Raw genomic sequence first — 16,985 nt, forward strand, 5'->3', positions numbered from 1 at the left:
TTCATCTGGCTGCCTCCTGATTTTAAGAGACTCTGTGTGACGTCTGAGTTCATATCATGCCATGCCCACAAGTTAATGATGCGATGTTATGGCGTAGTGCGTTAGACTGCTGAGTCGTTTATATTTTCCCACAATGGCACGAGTTCGAATCCAAGTTGTTTATTAATTTTCTTTCTACTTTTAAAGGGCTAAATTGTTTTCTACGTGACGTGTTTACTTAAACAAGCTCTGAAGACTAATAGGTCTATTCAATAAAACGTATTAGATTATAAACATTGTAACAAGAAGAGCAACGTTGTCTTCCTGTTTTCCTTAACAGCAAGCCACATTCAAAACGTGACTGACAAGTTTCCTCAGACAAGACTCCCAAGACAAATCAGAGAGGTAACGTAAACGTCGTTATGTTTTAACATTTTAATGACAACTTAACAAAAAGGCATTCACGCGGACAGCTACATATTCTCTTCCCGTTTACAACAGCTGTCGTCACTACGACAACAGCAGACGCATTTGGCTGACGGTCGCCAGTTAACATGGTCTCTCGTTAAACCGAAACACCAGGCTTCTCAGGTGCTGTGAGAAAATCACTCCGCCCATAGCAGTGCTTCCACTTTCTGAGAATATAGTTCCCACTTAGTATACGGTTAGAATATGGCTGTGTCTCATGTGACCTTATTATTTGTACACCCTGTGACTATACAAATCACAACATGTAAATAGGAACATATTTGTGTTATTTTGTCACTTATTCGGAGCAGTCAGCTAGTTGGAACCAGTTACCTGCATGATCTGTGCTAGGCTAAGCTAATGCTGGGGGCGTCAGACAGCGTAACAGCATGCACAGAGATGAGAAGGGTATGTATCAACTTGTCTAACTCTGGGGGTTACTGTGAATAAGCTAAAGTCCCAATAAGTCGGCGTGTTCCTTTAAGGCTAAATGAGGCTAATGCAGCTACAAAAAGCATGTTTGCATTCTTTAGGTGTGTTTCGTTCAAACAAATGCTTCTTATTTAAGTCATAGATTTCTCTGTAAGTGTTTCATACATTTCACAACAACCAACAAATATCTACTGAACTATATATATATATATATATATATATATATATATATATATATATATATATATATATATATATATATACAGAAACAAGCTCATAAATACAATATAAATGCAGTGCATTTATATTGTATTTATGAGCTTGTTTCTGTGCAGGATCAATAAACTCTTGTGTCACCGGTTGTTTTCCTCACGTGTTTCTCTTCAGTGCAGAAAACAGAGAACAAACACACCGCGTGTAAAGACTCTATTTGTCCATTGTTTATTTCTAAAGAAACACGACAATGTATAAAAGGCTCCATTACCTTGTACCTCACGTTATGGCTCCGTAGCAGACGTTTTTATAAAAATAGGCTAACGATTGGGTCATAACCACGAGACTTACTGTCTCATAGTAGAGGAATTACCGTATAGTACAGGAGAAGCTCTCAGGCAGTTTGGACTTCCATTAGCTATTTAAGTGTAATTACTAATGTCATTTTAGTGATCAATAATTAGCCTGTGCCTATGTTATCTCCTTACATATACCTACGCTCTCCGTCTCCGCTAGATTGGGAATGATTGAGATTTCTCTTGGCACAGCTACCAGAAGACTTCCAACTTTCAGACAGGTTGCTCACGGCACATTTACGTCATCTCTCTCAGTTGGAGGCTGCGCAGTAATGCTCTGCGCTCACCGGAAAAGTGCTTCTAATATCCTTCACTGGTCTCCATCCAAAGCAACGGGATCTGTTGGTCCATTCTTATATACTGTCTATGATTTTACCGAGGATACATCGGTTGGTAACTTGTATGAACTTGGCAGGGCCAGTATCCCAGCATTCAATTCGGGTATAAAGCGCGGATGGTTTCCGGTACAGAGATACAACAGAAGCGGTACGTTTTTCATAAGTTTCGTCTATTATTTAATCAGTAACTTTACTTTTGAGACGTTTTAAGGCGAGAAATCAACTGTGTAGATTTCGAATATAGGCAGTGTAATGAAAATTGATGGTGAATTAAAAATTTGCTCCTACGATTTCGGAGTTGGAAAGCTCCACAATCCCCCAGCGAGCGTAGCAAGCTCGCCAGCCGGGAATGACTCTCGCGAGCCGGTCAGTCAGTCAGCTCACAGACCCCTCTTGCTCCACAGACATACCAGCAGCTGCAACAACAATGGCAGAGGAAAGCCAGGTCCACACCTGTAAGATATTTAACATTTTTTACCGCTGTTATTCTGTCATTACATTCAGTTGTTTTGTTCAGTGTATTGTTGTTGTTGTTTTCTTATCAAGGGACATCTGAGGAAGCGCCAATGACCGACTGTTTACTGGTAGGAGGAATTCCTCGAAAAGTGGAAGGGAGTGAGTCTGCTTTTTAACAATAATGATAATAATAATAATATAATTTATTGACGCCATTTATGGCACTCAACGTCACCTCCCTTACAAAAAAATCATGCAAGAATTTAAGATTGTCTGTAAAAATCCATCACATCCTGCATAATTAAGAATATCCCTTCAGGAGTTCTGCAGGACTTTTTTGTAAGGGCTTACATCAGGTAAGATCAGTACTAAAGCATACAATAACCACGAAAGCACCAGGAAGTTATGATGTAGTTGTGGTATGACAATGCATGTAAGTCCTGCAGGTATTTGTTAAGTGACAGGTATCAATGTAAGTTATTATTATTTTTAGATACTCAGTAAATTCTACCACGCTCAAGTTTTATTATTTTTGTTGTTGCTCTTAAAATACGTAAATTTTCACCAGACTTGATGCGACCGCCAAATTTGGTGAGTTTTTGAATATGTTAAGCCCCTCAACAGGCAATTCATTTGCTGGGAAAAAGAATAATAAGCAGCGATGGACAGGCCCTCGCGCGTCGGGGTTACTGGCGGAATCCGCTCCTCGTGACCGTGCATTTGCGCAGCAGTCAGACACCGCAAATCATCACCAATGAAACGGGAACTCCCCGCTGAGTTCAACGATACCTCACACAAGACTCTACGTCATACAGTTCATTAGCTGTGAAAGGGGGCGTGGCTAAAACATAGGGGTCGGGGCAAACCTTTACCAATTAAAAAGAAAGTATCTGCTGAGTTCATTGATACCTCACATAAGACTACCTTAAATGGGTCACCAGTTATGAAAGGGGCGTGGGTTAAGCATAGGGGGCGGGTCAAACCATCACCAATCAAAAACAAACTCTGCTGAGTTCAATGATACCTCACACAAGACTCTACCTTAAATGGTTCACCAGTTATGAAAAGGCGTGGCTTAAGCATAGGGGGCGGGGCAAACCATGACCAATGAAAAAGGAAGTCTCTGCAGATTTCAGCGATACCTCACACAAGACTCTACCTTAAATGGGTCACCAGTTATGAAAGGGGGCATGGCTTAAACATAGGGGGGCGGTCAAAACCATGACCAATGACAAACAAACTCTCTACTGACTTCAATGATACCTCACACAAAGGTCTACCTTAAACGGTTGAAATGTTATGAAATGGGCCGTTTCTTAAGCATAGGGGGTGGGCCAAACCATCACCAATGAAGAAGGAACTCTCTGCTGAGTTCAATGACATCTCGCACAAGACTCTACCTTAAACGGTTTAATTCTTATGAAAGGGGGCGTGGCCTGACTAAGTGGGCGTGGTTGAAGTATAGCAGGCGGCTCAGTATCACATGTAGACCACACATTCTAAGTTTCATGTAAATCGGAGGATGTTTGTCATATAAGACGCATTTCCTGTTTCCAGCGCTATGACCAAAAGTAAATATTGGCCTGTATATGTCCTCAGGCCTGGACTGTTGTTGATTGTTGGAAATTTCGGGAAGATATGATAATGTACACTGTAGTTACAGCCACTTTCTCGTTCATCGCTAAACACTCAATATGGCCGCCATGCCACGCCCACACCGTTTGACGAAAAGTTTTTCTTTTAATAACTTTTCATCTTTAAGGTGTTGGGATGGTACAGACCAAGTTTGAAGTCCTTCGGATGAAATCTCTAGGAGGAGTTTGTTAAAGTATAGCACCTTGACTTTTAGGCCTACTTCCTGTTGCCACTAGGGGGCGCTATGACTTTAAGTAAATATTGGCCTTTATTTGTCCTCAGGGTTGGACTCTTACGAATCCTGAAAAGTTTCGAGCCAATTGGACAATGTACACTCAAGTTACCCCCACTTCCTGTTTTGATGGGGCAACGCACAAAATGGCTGCCCCGCCACGGCCACACCCTATGACGAAAAGTTTTTCTTTTAACAACTTTTCATCTTTAACGTCTTAAGATGGCACAGACCGAATTTGAAGTTGATCGGATGAACTCTCGAGGAGGAGTTTGTTAAGGTACGACATGTATTAGCTTCTCTCCATTTGCTTCCTGTAAAATCCAGGATTGAATTTAAAATCCTTCTTCTGACCTACAAAGCTCTAAATGGTCAAGCTCCTTCATATCTTGAGGACCTCTTAGTACCTTATTGTCCCACTAGAGCACTACGCTCCCAGAATGCAGAGTTACTTGTGGTTCCTAGAGTCTCTAAAAGTAGAATGGGAGGCAGAGCCTTCAGCTATCAGGCTCCTCTCCTGTGGAACCAGCTCCCAACTTGGGTTCGGGGGGCAGACACCGTCGCTACATTTAAGACTAAACTGAAAACTCTCCTCTTTGATAAAGCTTATAGTTAGAGAGTGAGGAGTTGCAGTGAACGCCTAGACCGGCGGGGCAGGGTGTATAGCTGCAGACACAGCACCACCGCTTCTCTCTGCTTCTCTTTACAGTCATCAGATTTACCTATCGTATAATCAATAATATAGTGCCTCTCCTAGTTATGCTGTTATAATTCTAGACTGCCGAGGAAGTTCCTTCCTTCTTATGACACGCTCTTTTCTTTTGTTTCCTTTTATGCACATCCTGTCCCAGAGGTGCTTGTTACTAACCTAGCTCTGGGGAGTTTACTCCCCGGAGTCCTTATGTTTCTTCTTCGCCCAGAACATCGCCTCGGATTAGGGCGACACCAAGACCTGGGTCTTGGGTGCAGCTGTGGCTATGGACCTGCTACACCCTGCTACGCTCTGCGATTCCCTGCAATGCCCGGCTACGTCCTGCCGCATCCACCGCGTCCACCCATGCTCTGCTGTGCCACGCTACATCCCGTGCCGTCATAACCCCAACCGTCAGACACCGCCCACCAAGAGTCTGGGTCTGCCGAGGTTTCTTCCTAAAAGGGAGTATTTCCTCGCCACTGTCGCAATAGCCACTGCTAATGCTTGCTCTTGGGGGAACTATTGGAATTGTTGGGGCTTTGTAAATTATAGAGTGTGGTCTAGACCTACTCTATCTGTAAAGTGTCTCGAGATAACTCTTGTTATGATTTGATACTATAAATAAAATTGAATTGAATTGAATGTGGAAATGGCCAAAATCGCACTAATTTCGAACTGAAATCAAAATGGCAGACTTCCTGTTGGGTTTTTTGTACATCTTGACATGTTACATATGTGTACCAACTTTCGTGAGTCTACGTTACACGCACTGCAGGGGCTCAATTTTTATAACTTTGTAGGTGGCGCTAGCGAGCCATTTTGTGCGCCTATTCCTGAAACCCTTAAAATACGTACATTTTCACCAGACTTGATGCGACCGCCAATTTTGGTGAGTTTTTGAATATGTTAAGCCTCTCAAAACGTTCATTTGCAGAAAATAATTCCTTCAGTTCCAATAGGGCCTCGCCGCTGTCGGCGCTCGGGCCCTAACTAGAACTGCAAGCAGTTATGACGGGGCCCAAGCCACCCACGCCAGTCGCCCCCAATGCCCCAGGGAAGCGCGCGGAAGCGGAATCCCAAGCCAGGCGGCAGGGAGGCAAACGTCACTAAATATCAAGTGCCGCGAGGAGCGACGTCTGCGGTACGTCGCCGTTGCAAACGTAGCGGTCAAAAGTTCACCTCCACACATATACAGACTACCTTTAAAAATGATATACGGATAGGATTGGAGATGAAAAGTTCAACTGACACGTTACCGCAGTCAGCTTCGTGGGAAATTAAGAATCAATGCCACCGACATAACCAATGTTTAATTGTAAATGTATGTAGCCTACTGGCATATTTTCATCGGCGCCTATGAATGGTGTTGATTTTGGATTGAAAAAGTGAGAGAAAAGAGTTGCATTTGTCCACTGTGAAGGTTGTGGAAACTTTGTCAGGTGGCTTGAGAAGTTTGTTTATTGTAAAAAACCAGAGGAGCACACAAAAATGAAAACCAAAAAGTAACGTAGGAGGCAAACATCAGTAAATATTGAGAAGTGTGAGCTGCAAGGTCTGTGGTACATTCCCATTGCAAATATGTCATTAACATTGAGTAAAAGGGCCAAAACACGTCTACGTCGATTATAGCGCCCCCTAATGGCCGATCTTCGCCAAATTTGGTACAGAGCCTACGAGCGGCATGCCGAACTAACTTGGTCATATCCATCTGGAGATGCTATGTACCAGGTTTCGTGCTGATCCGTTGCACGGCAACAATATTGCGAAAAAACTTTTGAGCGGAAATGGGCGTGGCCTATATCATGTGATTCATTCTGATTCAAGGAAGACGTGGATGTAAGGATTTCTAATGTGCGATGTGTAATGTGGGACTTAAAGGCAAAAAAAAACATTATAGCGCCACCTAGTGGTCCACATATGTAATTTTTGGTTGGTGTGGTCCATGATCCATTGTCTATCTACCCTGTAAATTTTAAGTTGTTCACGTTAGTGTAAGTAGTAAATTTGGACTTGGGTCCCATAGGCCACGCCCACTTTGACCCCTCAGTACCCCACTCTAGGGTTGGCCTCAGGAGTGGCCCTAAATGATACCCAACAAATTTTGTAAAAATCGGATGAGCGGTTCTTGAGATATAAACTTTTTGTACTTGTAGCGCACCCTAGTGACCAATTTTCGTAAAAAGCGTGGGGTACCTTCAGATGGTCATGTCAAACAAGAATCTAAAGTTTGGCGTTGATCGCATTTATTTTGGCGAGATATGGCAAAGTTGGTGTTTTCATAGTTAGCTACACAAATTTGTTTGTGCGTAACATGAAATTTTTATCCTATCAAAATCTTTTTGTCCGGCCCATCTGGAGATGCTGCCTGCCAAATTTCGTGCAAATCGGTCGCACGGTCTAGGAGGAGTTTGAAAAAGTAGGTTTTTGATAAATCGTGATTTTTCACACATAAAAGTTTAGACTGGGGCGGCCTCTAGCTCACCCAGTAAAGGCCGTTTCACATTGTACGAGGCATGCGCTTGCGCTCGCCGCTAGGTTGTCCTATTTCCAACTATATTTGTTGTGCTTGCCGCCGGGCTCAGCGCAAATTTACGTCATACATGCGCCAATATTTGAATGCACGTCACGTCTGCGTCCGGTGTTTACATCTTATCTGTCACCTTATCTGTCTATGGCAGTAGGCTACATGCGACATTGTGGATACACAGTAGTGATTTGGTGGAGACAATGTTTCTGTCTTTGAAACAAAAGAAAGCCTTGGAACTTGCCCTGGTTGGGAGGAGAAGACGGAGGAAGGCAGCAGGAAGAAGGGTGTGGGTGCACGAGACCCTCAGGTCCAGAGAGCAGTTGGGGGAACTCCGGCTGGTGAAGGAGCTCCGCTTTCACTGTGACCAGTTCCAGGGTTACTTTCGGCTCAACAGGGAGCAATTTGACAGTTTGCTTACGAAAGTCGGGTCTACGATTTCCCGGATGCGACAATATTCCGAAAGCCCATTTCTACAACGGAGCGTCTGGCTGTTTGTCTCCCTGACGTGTGGCTCCAGACAAGACAGTATGGAAAAGTACTTCAAAGTCTGCCCCTGCACCACTTTTTTGTCTCCCCTCCTTTATGTACCTGTCCCTTAGGTTCTTCCACCTTTTCTTACACTCCTCCTCTAAATAGATGAAGACGTGTGGATTATTTTCATTTCTAAATAAAATGTTGCATTTCAACACTATGTGTCATTGCATGTTTATATACTTAAGTAAGAGGTCTGCAGTCATTGCAGTTGGGTATTATAAAGCTAAGATATGAGCCTACATTCATACATGCATCATTCATTCTCTGGAAAACACTTTGTTTAATGCATATGTGCAATTAATTCCTCCAAAGCTGGAGCTTACACACTTGGAAATGGGTAGTTATTCTGTGTAAAGGCCATATACCTACCTATATACCTATATGTGAACTTCAATGAAAATGAACATGACTTGTGTCAATCAGTCCAAACATATTTTACATCATATAAACATACAAATACAATATTATTGTGTAATAACAACAGAGTATAAATTGTAATTTCCCCATTGGGGATCAATAAAGAGTATAAATTATAATTTTTTTTATAAAAAATACAAATATATCCTACAAATACCTGTATGGAGCAGTATAATCAACTTGGTATTTGGTTTTCGCAGCTCACAACAGTAGGCTACAGTTCTTCTCAGTTGCTTTGGCGTATTTCTCAGATCAGAGATGACAATAATGTGTAACATTGTCACATAGGGAATAGTGCTCCCTTTCATGTGCATTGTTCATTAGACTATACTTCCAGAGTGAACTGTTAAATATGGACAACAACACAAAGCAGACAGTCAGTTTGATTCATTGTTACTTGCTTTGGACACAAACAGAAGATTTCCAGCAAGATACACGATTTTTCAGGTCAGTCACTATGCGGTGCAGTTTACACCAATTGTTTTAAGAAATGCACTCACTGTTGTGCAAATGCAATTATGATTTGACAAATGCACCCAAGTAACTGAGAAAAAATGTAACATAGGATTGTATTTCAGTGGAGACATATATGTTGATTTCACATAGCTAAAACAAACCTGAATGATTTAAATGAAGAGGCTACAATAACCTACACAGCTGGCATGCTTATTATGGTGAAATATGCTTCCAGAGCATAGTTTTGCGTCCGAGGTCTCTGTACGAGCTCAAAGTTGTGTCGTAGCCTATACAGCTCTGGGAGATCGCTGACAGCCAAAATCAACCTCTTGTCCATGTTCCGTTTGTGGATCCACGTGTGTTCGGTGTTTACTTTTTTTTCTTTTTATTCAGACACGTCACAGCGCACCGCGACCGCTCTTGCACATGCCGCGGTCAAAGTTGAACCATGTTGAACTTTGACCGCGGCACGCACAAAAGCGGCTAGCCGCAAAATGCCGCTTGCGCTGCGCTTTGCTCAGCACAGCGGCAGACCAGTTCTTTTGCGCGCATGCCATTGACAATAATGGGTTTCATAGCGCAGCGCTGCCGTTTGCGCGTACAATGTGAATGGCCCTTAAGAGTGTTCGCCCATGTTGGCTGAGTCCTGCGGCGGCATGGGTTCAAATCCGACCTGCTGCCCTTTGCTGCGTGTCATCCCCCATCTCTTTCCCCATTTCATGTCTGTCCACTGTCTCTACATAATAAAGGGAAAATCCCCCCAAAAAATAATCTTTAAAAAAAGGTTTAGACGAAAATGGGCGTGGCCTATATCACGTGATTCAGTTGGATCCATGGAACACGTGGATATATGGTTATAAAGTGTACGGTGTGGGAGTTATAGGGCCAAACGTGTTTTTTCTGCTATAGCGCCACCTAGTGGTGGAAGTGGGTGAATTGTGAGGTCCTTGCAGAGTTAAATACAACGTTAGACAAAAACATAAATATTACGAATATTATGTATTTTTTATCTTCGTATCCGCCGAGCGGCCTCGACCACGTCACTTCCGGGTTTTTCCGCGGATTTTTTTAAACGTTATTACGGTGTATAACTTACTGGAACAAAGCTGAGCAACGTGTTGTTGCTGGTGACTAAACCACTGACTGTATATATGTATATTGAAGCGATACTGTCGTTAAAGACCAGCTGATTGCTGCCCGATTCTGTGAATGAATGCCCGCATTGCATTGTGGGAGATCGGCTTTGAATGCATGTCAGTAACTCGGATCATATCGTAATGTTCTGTATTACAGCATACTGTAATATTTCACCGGTAATAAGACCGAAATAATATTATTAAAATAAAGAAATGTATACTATGATAACATCTAAATAAATGTTGATAGATCTAGCGTTATAGTTTAAAAAATATAAATAAACAAACAAGCAATCCAGCTTCCCTGGCCGAAATAGACCGAAATAATAACATTAAAAGAAATAGAAATAAACCATGATAAGATCTGGTGACTAAATGTTGATTAAAACAGCTGTTATTGGGATAAAAATACCAATAATAGCAAAGCTATACAGCTTCTCTGCCGCAGCCCGACTGGCAGAAAGAAACGTGCTGTGATCCGGGAATCCGTGCGTAGACCACGGATGATGCCTGTCATTGACCTACATAGGCATCGGATCCGTGGGCCCCTCACGGAATTTTCGGCGATTCCGTGAAACTGTCACAGATTTTGAGTTAAGGGGCCGTGTTCATTTCACGGAATTCTGTGAGACCAGGTTGGTCTGTTGGTGTCATCCGGCAGTTTGTATTTTCACCCTGTCTATTTTGTGCCCTTGTGTTTGGATTCATTCCTGCGTTGTTTTGTAAGTTTTTCCTCATCAGTTTTCCCTGTGGTTTTTCCAGCCTCTGTGCTGCCGTTTTTTGTTCTTTAATAAATCCTTGAAGCTCAATCCTTCCTCCTGCCTTCCTGCCTCTCTCTCTGCGTTTGGGTCCTTTTTCCCCTGCTCCTCACGACACATGCGACTACATACAGCTGGTTAATATTTCCAAACATGTTTAGGGGGATAACTGTGTCAAAGAATTTGTGCTCCTTCAACCGACGAATTAGCCGCTCAACATGCACCCTAGGGCGTGCGATAGACTGGGTCTCCCTTACCTCGTTTGATGGCATTTGTGGTCTTCCGGCTAGGAATGCAGGCCTGTACACTTTACAAGGCACACAGTCATCCACCAGGAAGCCTCTGTCCACCATGATTGCCATATTCGGCCTGAGCAGTTTACATAGTCCTGACTCCACAAGGATCTGCTTGTCACTGACTGAGCCAGCAAAGAGGGGAGAAACAAAGGTTACAGCACCATGAGGGGCCATGCCAATCATCCCCTTCAGTGTACAATGGGACTTGTAACTGGAATAAACTTCACTCTGGAGTAAAGGAGAGGAAGGTGTTTGGCTCTGTGCAGTTCAGGAACACTGTAGTGTCTGGGTAATCTTTGAACTCTGCTGGCAAGTGCTCATTGATTTTGTTTTGGGGTATCCAAATTGCTGTGAGCCGAGAACACAAAACAAAAAATTACTCCAGGAGTGAATGATCCTGCTAACAGTAGACTGATGTATCCCATACCGGTCAGCCAGGTCCTTCTGCTTCAGTCCAAGGGCAAGGTAGTTCAGGAAGAGGAACAGTTCATCTACTGGCTGTATAGACTGTGTCTGTACCATGGCTGTACTTTGCCTTGCTGAGTCACCATCTGCAGTTCTTGTTCTGGTCCCTCAAAACATGTACTGCAGTGATGGTTCGATGACCTGCCAAAACCGCATCAGGTGGTCATAAGATGAAAATCTGTAAAAAACAAAAGTAGGTCTAGTGAAAATAGGAAGCTTTTATTAAATCTACTAGTTATTATTATTGTACCATGCTCACAAACCTACAGATGGTTAGAGGTGAATCTGTAACTTAGACAAATTGACGTGCATACAGGAAAACAAATGGTAGGCTACATTATGCATTTTTGAATTGAAATAACACTATAGCAGGGCTCAACATAAAAAAAAATTAGCAGTAAAGCTAGACCAGGGGTCATCAACTACATTTTTTTTTCAACAGAATTATTTCTAGACTTAACTAGATAGGCTACTTAACTAGAAAATGACCTCAGATTAGGGGACAGTTCACTGAGGAGTGATGGTTAAAGTCCTGATTACTGAAACGTAATCAGTGTCCTGATTGGTGGAAAATGCTTGCACAAAGAAAGGCCTGTTGTCAGGTAAAAATGTCACTGTCAAAGAGCCTGAAGCCAAAAGTTGTGGAAAACAATAAGACAATGCTTTTGCAAAAGAATACAACGGGCAACATCATCAAGAGTGAAGAAGCAGACCTGATGATGGCGTAATTCACATGCATATTAAGTAGCCACATGTATCTGTTTTGGTCTTAATACATCCACAGGTTTACCGCTCCAGCGGAGAGGATGGTTCGTTTAGACAGCAGCTAAGTTTACAAGAGTTTGTCTAAAATTCAAGATTTGTATGTGTGTGTGTGTGTGTGTGTGTGTGTGTGTGTGCAGCGCGGGCATTGCTGTTCAGAATCCCGTCTATCTTCCAAAATGTAACGCTTGTATCCAAATGAATTGTATTTGAAGCTGCATGGCATTTTGCTGGTTTGGCTGGTCGGTTTTTGTGGAAAATTGCCGGCTAACGAAACTGTCACTGGCGGGCTAGCGACTGGCCAATCAACTAGCTAGCCTGACAGGCTTTTACTGGCCCCGGGCCATCGGGCCATTGCTTATCTCGAGCCCTGAATAGTTTAGCAGGTATTATAATAGTATAGCCTATTAAATTACGAAAAAAGCTAGTATTACATACCTTGTGTAAAAATTAATGTCTGTGTCCGAGCCACCACATCGCTGTAACCTGAAACGTTGCGTGAGTGACAGCTGCTCCAGCTGCTGCCTCAGCTGGGCAACTTCATCCCGAAGACTCGCATTCTCAGTGACCACCAAGTCCACAAACGCAGGGTCCAGCCTTGAACAATAATCATGATCGTTGGCACAAAGAGTGCCAGCAACTCTGTCGGTCTCCATCCTCTCCAGTCTGGCTCTGATCCGCTCCTGTACCCCAAGTCTTACTTTCCCGAGAAAGAAGTTATTCCAGGGAAACAAGACAGGAACGGCGCCTGGCTTTAGCCTCCTTCTACCCCCTTCAGCCGTTGGCTCAACGACGTCCTCTGACACAAAGTGTCTACTGCACACACGAGTGTGGTGAGAGATAACAAACTTTTCTCTTCTGATCTTCACAATCCATTTTTGACGTTGTTGATGGTCAGAGGGGAAAGTATGGAAGCTCAAAGACGAATTCAATTTAGCTGACAGCCAATCAAAGAGAGAGCAGTTTGTTTGAGTGCTGGCCCTCACAGAGGTAACATTAAGTAAAACGTGTTTCATGCTTCTTGAGTTATTATTTCCTTACTTCTTACTAGTAACATTCATATTTAGTAAGAAATGGTGAACACTGATGATGGCTTCTAGCTGAAATGTGTTTGTGTTTTGCCCACATTAAATAAGGTAACTTATCTGTGAGCAGTGTTGGGCAAGTTACTGAAAATTAGTAATTAGCTACAGTTACTAGTTACTTCTTTTAAAAGTAATTTAATTACTTTACCAATTACTGTATATCAAAAGTAATTAGTTACTAGGGAAAGTAACTTTTAAGTTACTTTTATGTCTGCTTTTTAAATGCAAATATAAACAGTACTGAACAGTCAAACACAATGAACATTTTTAGACCTATTTATTGTAATCAACAGGGCAACAGGCCTTCAAATCAAGCAGTAGTACAAAAGTCCCTTTTAATACTTGAAACGAAATAACAACTGTCTCAATCATTTAACAGTGGTTTTTAACACTTTAGGCCCAATGAAATAAAAGTGATTGATACTACAGTATACTCAGCAATCAATTTATTCAGCTCTGCCTGGCTTATCGTCTGCACTGCAGTCCATGTAAAATCTAGCTTTGGTTGTTTTCATGGAGTGGAGCCTTCAGCATCCGTAGGGCTGGGGTCTTTCGCTGCTAGCTTTGTTAAAGCATGTTGCTTCAACAGGTGCTTCTTAAGAGTTGAATTGCTACTTTTAGATGTGGATAGGTTCTTTACACCTGCACATAATTAACAACTCACCACTAAACTTTTGTCTTTTATTTCGACAAGCGGAATGTAATGACGGTAGTTAGAATGTGCCTGCACATATACTGTGATATATACGGTAGCACCCAAAACTGTTGTGAGAGTGAGGAATAGTGGACCCAAATGCAGGGAGAGGCAGGCAGGCAGGAGATGGCTTGAGTTAGGATTTATTAATAACAAAAAACGACAGCGCAGAGGCTGGAAAAAACACTCAAAGAAACTAAGACAAAAATACAAAAGCAACAGGAAAAACTCAGGCTGACGGCAACTCGGGCAGGGAACAAAGGAGCAAACTTACGGGGACAGGAAACAACGGAATACAAACAAACACCACGATACAAAACGATCTGACAAGAGACAAAGGGAACACAGGGGTTAAATACAAGAGGTAATGAACAAATGAGGGACAGGTGACACGACAGGTGAAACACATCAGGGCGGGGCAGGACAATCAACAAGGCAAAAAGTAAAACTAGACAAGACAGGACAGAAAACAGACTATCAAAATAAAACAGGAAACCAGAACAACAGACAGGAAACATGAAATAACCTAAACACAGAGACTTGACACAATATACAACAACACAACGGGGAACAGAAATATACAGAATGTACAAAAAACAGAAAATGTACAATGCAAAAAACAGAAAATGTACAAAACCATAACACAAAACGTCCTGCGACGTTAGATCAGAAGCAGCTAAAGTAGGCCTAGGTCTTCTTGTCTGCAAGCATTAATTTTTCACAAAAGACAGTAATGCGAGTAACAAACTCATTTAAATTTCATCAATTGTAATTGCGTTACTTGATTAAAAAAATATTTCGTTACATGCTCATTACTGCTAAAAGTAGTGGAATTACAGTAACGCCTTACTTTGTAGCACGTTACTCCCAACACTGTCTGTGAGTGACGTAGTTTTTAGTTTTCTTTGATCCTCTCACTGCCGTGGACTCGATACACTGTCTAAGATTTGATAACCATTACAATATGCCACATCTTTCAAACACTCTGTGTGTTATTCAACTTTTCAAAGACTAATTAACTAATTAAACCCATTGTCACTACTTCACCTTCTTCTTACACAATTCAAGCCAGCAATCCAGTGTAGCGTCAACCTTTCAACATACAGCATTCACACTGCAATTTCTTCAGGAATTTCATTCTCTAGTTTTTGATCCTGTCACTGCCGTGGACTCGATACACTGTCTAAGATTTGGCGGCTTGCTTGCCACTTGTCATTATATCTTTCATAATTCAAACAATGCATGGCTGGAAGTTTTCATTCTTTGATTTTCTTTTACTGCTGGTAGCGCATTTGCTGCTCATGATCTGACCATAGTCCTAAAGCAACAATGCTGTTATGAATGCAGAAAGGATATGTTACATGTGCGATTTCTGTCTGATGTAGCTAGGCTATTCTATGTCATGTATAGATGTAGTATGTAAACGCCTTCTCTGCTTTTTGGGCTCATGTTTAGTTGCCACTGTGTGCAATGAAATGGTTAATTTTATAACTGCTGGTTCTGCTGGTGCAAATATATTTTAGCCTGAATAGTTGACAGGTTTTTGTGTATATTGTTGTGTAGAAACTGTTTAGACTGAGCATGTTGTAGACAGTACTGCTATTGCTGTTTTAATGCAGTATATGTTGAAAGGTAAAATTTTCAATATATCAACAATCCACGCAACTAACTTTATGCTGTGAGTGTGTGTGTGTGTGTGTGTGTGTGTGTGTACTTAAAAGGTGGTACATGATCTTGGTAAGCAATTTGACAACATTGTAGTAAATATTTTCGGTGCATCACAAAGTGTGCTCGTTAAGTTAAGATACCAGAGGTGTATTGCACAGAAGTGATAAAGCGAGGCCTGACCTAGTGTGATCAGAGCATCCTGGCTCTTGGCTACCATTGTGCGTTTCACGAAGGCCAAGCCTGGCTGAGGAGGAGCGACTAGTTGAGCCAGAAAAATGGAATCTATGTAAATTGTGTAGTTGTTGAAATGAAGTAGTTTTTTGATGAGTGGAATCAAGTCTTTTTGCCACTTTGCTCTGAAGCAGTAGTAGAGTGGCGCCTCGGAAGTGGATAAAGTGTGGTATGTGTTTGGTTTGGTCTGTGTTGTGGTTGAATAAAGTCAGACGTTCAGTGCCGTCTGGGTTCCAGCATTGGAAGTCTCTATTTTACAGCCAAACCTGAGTCTAGACAATATAAGAAACCCTCGGTTACATTTATATTATATTCAGTGCACATTACTGTGTTGGAGTAGCCTGGTTGACACCAGACCCTTCTCAGTTGTAAATGAGAGTGGGTCTGTGGAAGGTTAATTCACAGCCCATTTCCAAAGGGAAAGGACACCTGAGCTCCTGGCTTCACTACTTTCTAGCCCTCAGTTAAACTTATACTGTAGCTGTGAGTAACTCTTTGTATGAATGCAGATATTAAAGGTTGTTTCAGAGGAAAGTCTAGTATTAGTTGTGAATGTTAATGTTTAAACACTTAAACAGTGGGCATGGATTACTGAACAGGTCTACCGGGGAAAGGCCCAGGGGCCCAAAATGTCAGGGGCCTCCTGGGCCTTCACCTGCAAAATGTCACTCAACAAGGCGCCAACCAACCAAGATATAAAACAGAAGTGCTAATAAACAGTATATTCACACAGCTCTCACTATTGTTGATGCTCGGGGGAGCCATGTTGAATTGTGATGTCAGAGTTGATGAGGTTCTTCTCTTGGTGAGGATCAACAGCAGTTGGACAGCCAGTAAAAGCCTCCTCCTTCCTCTTTATATACGACTATGTCACATCTCAGCTGCAAGGAAACAGGCTGTTTGATATGAGAGAAGTGAAGTTATGATCACATTGGAACAAAGCACAGAGAGAAAAGATGCTCATCATTTTATTTTATTTGATCTGAAGAGATTAACAAACATGGCATCTAAGACATGACCAACAACATGACTTACAGCAGAACCTGAACAACTATCTGCTGCTAAAGTCCAGTTCAGAGCAACGTTTGCAATGAGAAGAAACCTTTACTTCTGCAGCGGCCCGTTTCAACTCGACTAACCGGCAATTTCCACT

At 42.1% G+C, this 16,985-nt stretch overlaps 1 protein-coding gene and 1 long non-coding RNA gene across 2 annotated transcripts in view; both read right to left on the reverse strand.

Moving 5' to 3' along the window:
• The window catches only part of LOC116064544 (zinc finger protein 239-like), an 893,026-nt gene that overhangs the window by 174,014 nt on the left and 702,027 nt on the right, over positions 1 to 16,985 (reverse strand). The window lies entirely within an intron of this gene.
• Positions 10,627 to 15,052, reverse strand: LOC116064523. The gene is made up of 3 exons (XR_004108552.2): positions 14,981 to 15,052; positions 13,196 to 13,201; positions 10,627 to 10,638 (listed from the first exon to the last, which is right to left on the reverse strand). It is a non-coding gene; the product is annotated as an uncharacterized LOC116064523 (long non-coding RNA).

Source organism: Sander lucioperca, chromosome 17 (genome assembly GCF_008315115.2).
Source record: "Sander lucioperca isolate FBNREF2018 chromosome 17, SLUC_FBN_1.2, whole genome shotgun sequence".
Taxonomy (NCBI): domain Eukaryota; kingdom Metazoa; phylum Chordata; class Actinopteri; order Perciformes; family Percidae; genus Sander; species Sander lucioperca.